We start from the raw sequence: 6,000 nt of genomic DNA on the forward strand, positions 1-6,000 counted from the left end.
CGTGTTTGATGAAAAGATAGTATGACCTAGATTAGACAGGAATATAAGGGAGCCATTGTGTTGACTGTTACAACGTCCAACATTAATTTCAACCACAGATACACTCCGAGAGGTGAAGCTAAATATTTTCATTTATCTTAGCAAGTAAGTCGCAAACAGATTCTTAAAGAGGGATTAGAAGTAACTCTGCTGTTACACTCAACACACCAGTATGGATTAATGACCTACAAACAATGAGAGGTCCTTGCTGATGAAAAAAAAAAAAAAAAAAAAGAAAGAAAGAAGGGAGGGTATTCATTAATCATTCAAGTTCTAGTTATACTCTTTACCTTCTCAGATTGCCTACATGTTGCTATAGCCTTTCCACTGGATATTCATTAAAGATATTCTTCTCCTCTCTATCTTCTCTAGCCTGTCTTCTTTTCGTCTTGTCAATGTTATTGCTAATGTGTTGATGAGATGTGTGGTTGCTATGGTTTCAAATGTTTCTGATAGCTCAAATCTTTGGTCTGGCATGTTGCTATACACCCACATTTTAAAGCATTCAGTGATGCCTCAGAGAGAATGCCATGCACATATATGCATACACAACACATGCATATACGGCATGCACAAACACACTCTGAAAGGTTTGCGCGGCATGCATGTTTGTCTGCAAAAACACAAAAAGTATGTGTGCAAGAGTGCAAAGTGGTGTATGTCAGGACGAAACAGCTGCAGCTTCCTGCACAAGAGGAGAAACTTCCTGTTGCTTTGCTGTAGACCACGGCCAGTCAGCCAAGATATCAACCAATCAGCCATGTTGAGGCTGAATGCAGGAAGTTAGCCTGACTGCCTCTAGGAGAAAAACTCAGAAACATTATGAGGCAACATGATAAGTTCATCTGAGGATAAGGGAGGGGCGGGGAAAACGCTCTCAAACTCCTACCACTCTTTCTGTCTCTGTTACTCTTGTTCTCTCTCTTTTTCTCTGGCTTCTTCTTTCTTAATATCTTCCTACAAGCAACGCAACAAGTCGAGATACGAAAAAGAACGTCTTTTCACAAACGTTTTCATCTGTCTACCGAATTTACTTTGCATTTACTGCTAAAGTTAAACGATTTGAAATGACACATAATGCAAAGGAGCTGGGAGTAGTATGCCCACAAATTTTAAGGGGGTATGTTAAAAGGGTCTGCCCATTTTCACTGCTTTCTAAACACGCGGCATGAAGGCGCCATCTTAACACCAATCCCTTCTTCGATAAAGATACAGTACAGACATTAAGCAGACCAGTTAACTTCCTAATTGTGTACATAATACACACATATTACAGATATATCAATATGGAAGCAACACCCCCTCAAAAGTAGATTAATAAATGTTATTGTTTTTCGGTTAATCTCTGTATTTTATTTTGTCAGATAGTGTAATAGAATTATACTTGGATTATTATTTGCAGTATTTTGGCCTTCGACATCAAATATTTCATTGAAATTATATAATGTATTATGTTTGATAAGTAATAATATTTGTTTGATCACAATACATATCCATCGTTTAAATACTACCATTAATTCTTATAATCTGTTTTATTCGGCACAGTCGCCTAGTGAGCCAAATCACCAGTTTTGTGATAAAATGTGAAAGAATGACTAAAGGCGATGGATAATTAAACTGTTACCTCACGTCACTCCTTTTCTGTACAGTGCCTGTTTGTCTGACCATAGCTCGGTTTCATTTCTGCCTGTGTTTCCTCTGAAGTACAAGGTGTTATAAACAGTTGCATTCAGCGAAGTGTGTGGAGACAAACTATGCAGACACAACCGTTTTAACAAACTGTCACACCTATAGATCACAGAAAGATAAAACTCACACTACTTAGACTTGTGTTTCTGTGAAGCAACTACGACGTAAGTGGATTCTGATGGAAGCAGAAAACTCAGACAAAGCAAATATTGTCTTTGCATTACCTATCACAACTGCTATAAATGATAAGAGATGTGCCAAGCGTCTCAGTAGTCGTTTGGGTGCAGCCTTTCATTGCTGGTTGCCAGTTAAGTGTATGACCTGACGACGACAACAGCTTGGTAAGTCCTCTAAGGTCAGAAAGTAACCTGGAAGGCCTGTCCTTCCTCTTCCTGGTCTACAAAGATACACCTGTTCATATGGAAAGCCATGGAACAACTGCACACCACTCTGTCAGAGCCTGTGGTCCTGGAGCTGAGAGTGAGAGGAAGAGCTGGACCGGGACAGAGTGGTAGAGATAAAGAAAGGAAGAGAAAGAACATGGTCGGTGGGGAGTCAGGGAGTCCCTCTATGCCTGAGAAAAGTTTCTCCTGCTATGTCCAACGAGCCAAAATGGCGGCGAGCGGAGTGCGGCGTGGCAACCAACAACGAAATGCACGTTTAAAGGAGGAAGGCCGTGATGAAGGACGAAGAAAAACGCGAAAGAAAGAGGAGAAGAAAGATTATGAGACGGTGAAATAGATGGGAAGAGGTGTCGCAGGATAAAAAAGAAAAATACCTGGAGCCTGTATGTGAGCGGCGGGCTGGGCCGGAGGACTGGAGGAGAAGAGGGCCGTGATGGCGGGAAGAAGGGAAAAGAGAGGAGTAGAGCACACCCTCTGAGAGCTACACCCCCTTCCCACAATCCCCTCCTACTGGCGTGAGTGCGTCTGTCCGTACACAGGGTGACAGAGGGACGTCTGCTCTCACACAACCCTATAACACACACACACAGACTCGCACAGGACCACAGTTTCTAACACACTATGCACAAAAAAAAAAAAAAGCGAGCTACAAAATACACTCACAATGGACTCACATCGCTCGCAGTTGCGTATGATCATACCGGAGACAAACACCCGAAGCAGACAGGCACAGGACAGTCCAAAACACAAACATACACATAATCAATTCGCCAGCCTTTGGATCGCCCTCTGCTCTGCCCTGTGCTGTGTTTGCCTTGCTGTGCCTGCCCACTTTGGCACCGCTGCCAAAGAGGGAAGAAGAGAAAAAGGAGGGGAGGAGGGCAGATACACAGAAAGAGGAAGGGAGGGACATGCTGTAGCAAGAGAGAGGGGGAACAGAAAGAGGAGGAGTCAGAAAAAAAGAGTTAAGAAAGAAAGTGAGATACAAAAAAAAAACAAAAAAGAGAGAAAGAAGAGACACATCAACTGTTGCGAGCAGACGCGGTGACACAAAACAGTCTGACAGCAGCTGGGAACTCTCCGAGAAACTGCCTGTTAATCATCTAACATCCAAAACACACCTCTCCTCCTGCACTGTACTTATACTATCCTGCAGCCACAGACAGATGGCGAGAGAGACCAGAAAACCCCATCACTTCTGCCATATTGTTCCATCTCACGACATTTCATGGCAATCAATCGATCAAAAAAGCCAAAAACTGCTTTTCAACTTGTGACGCCCGTTTGCCCTCAAGTCCTCTCGCCAGAAAGCGGAGTCCCCAGAGACTTACTGTCTTTTGATATCTTTATTCTGCCTGATTTTGTCCGCATGTCCCTCAAATCTTCCTCTCTCTCCATCAGGGATAATATTAGCCCTCCTTGGTGGGAGGAGCGTGAGGGACTTCAGCTAAGTGAATCAATGAGCGAGGAGGGTGGATATTTCAGAGAATGTCACATTTTTTTTCATCTGTTGGCATCGTTCCCGGGTCTCCCTTTGGTTTCTCACATCAGCAGGACAGTTCTAAGACTAAGACAGATCAAGGACCAGCGAGTAGTCGCCTTTAGATGACCTCAGTCATTAGGAGAACAAATCCGTTTGTTCATAAATGACGACCTGCTTTGTAGCCTGATTATCAACCAATCGCCGGCGTTTACACAGGTATCCCAAGCTGAGCCGACCAATCAGAAAGCACGTTCGAGATGACGACGTTTTGAAAATACAAATCTACGTCTGAATAACAGGAATACACTTTTCTATTAAATTGCAAATAAATCCTCCCTGTCCCCTCGGAAAGCGTTCTCCCACCACTTACAGGCAAACGACAGTGCTTGTTTTTTTTTCTTTTACGATACAATTTGTCATTTTTAACAACTTATAGCTGAGATATTGAGCTCCTAAAGAGACCAAACGCACAAACTCACATACAACTATTTTTCAAAGGATTAGCCAGTACTTACACACTCACCACGGAGACAAAACAGCCCACAACTGTCCAGCTTCTCTTCTTAAACTCCCCAAGTCTTTTCTTGAAAATAGGACAATGGGTACACACACGCATTCATACTGTACACACACACACACACACACACACACAGACACACATGTAGTGCGAACAATCCGGTTCTTCCGTGGAGGCTCAGATTCAGCAAGCAGGTTGGACAGCCCCTAAACCTGACGTCACGTCTCCTTTGTTGTTTATGAATTTATTTCTCTCCTCAGCTGAACTCTCTGAACCCAACGTCCCCCTCTCCTCCCCTCCCGCCCTGTCCTCCAGCCCTGCACTTACCCCCTGCCAGCGAAGGCGGGCAAATACAGTATGGCTTTAACAAGGAATAAGAAAAGAAAGAGAGACAGGCAGACACAGAGAGGAGGGAGACAGGGAGAGGGAGAGAAAGGAACTGCAAAGTTGAGGGCTCAGATGTCTCTCTCCCTTTTTCTTTTCTTCTTCGATCGCTCCCTGTGTCTCTTCCTGCTTGGCTTGTAAAAGTTTCAGCTGCATGGCGGGCCGGCCTCTTTTGGCAGTCGTCCAGCTCTTGACTCTCCTGTCCCCTTACAAGAAAGAGAAGGAGGGGAGGACAAATATAGTCGCAGCTACACTGTACAGTACAGTTGTAGAGGCAGATGTACACTGAGTGCTCTGCAACCACTTTAACTCAAACTAACATACACAGGAAGACTGCAGTTTTTACAATTCATTGAACATTCATGAAGTGCCACAGTGAAGAATCGTACAGTGGATCTAACGTACAATAGAGGCCACTCATTTCCTGAGGAGTCACAAAGACGTTCAGAATGCCGTGCCAGACTATTCTGCCTCGAACAGAATGTGACAGCTGAGTTTGATAACGAGTGTTTTGGAGTTCACACCCAGTTCATTCAGGGACACACTTTACTGAAGTCAGCGATATAGTTTCCTGTGCCATGTGCGCACAGATATATGTACATGCATTCAGGAAGTACAAAAATCATAAATATTTATGGTTTTTAACATATGGAGCAAAGTCCACTATATGAGCACTAGCATAAACAAAACCCAAACACACACATAATGTCATTTGTAACTTACAACTGTCTTTCTTTGGCTTAAAGCTTATTAAATATTTAAAAGGCTGTTTCATCCTAGGGCCAGATCCAACAAATTATTCTACACCATAGAGATGCATTTCTTTTTTAACGACTGTCTAATCTATATTGTAGATAAACACATATATAATTAACAGATGGAATAAGAGCTTACCTAAACGATGGTCTTGTTGCTTGTTTGTTTGTTTGTTTGCTTATTTGTTTTCATTACTTTTCTGGTGTGTTAATATAGGTGTGTATGTATGTATACATACATGTATGTGTATGTGAAGATGATGAGTGAGGTTAACTATTTACAAAAGATCAAAGGGACTTGATTTTTCATATATTATGTTGATAGGAAGCTAAAGGATAGACTGTTATGTAGAGGAGGGGTGGAATTAAATAAATTATACTTCCTCCCACTCCTTTTGGAATAAGCAAATGAAGTCATATTTGGTTTTCATGTATATGTATGGGTTTTTGGTTTTGTTTTCTTGCAATCTGTTTCATTTATAAGGACGAAGTTGGATTACTTTGTTTGGTTAATATTCGAAATAAACTAAACGAAACGAAACTAAAATTAAATTTTGCCAATATTTTAATTTTTCTACCTGAAAACACTGCATACAGGGATGAAAGGGTTGACAGGTGCAGAACTAATTGCAGCTGACTGTAAGTAAACAGGGATATACAACAACAGCAACGATAATAATAATAATAATAATAATAATAATAATAATAATAATAATAATAATAATAATA

Source organism: Sphaeramia orbicularis, chromosome 7 (genome assembly GCF_902148855.1).
Source record: "Sphaeramia orbicularis chromosome 7, fSphaOr1.1, whole genome shotgun sequence".
In the NCBI taxonomy this organism is placed as follows: domain Eukaryota; kingdom Metazoa; phylum Chordata; class Actinopteri; order Kurtiformes; family Apogonidae; genus Sphaeramia; species Sphaeramia orbicularis.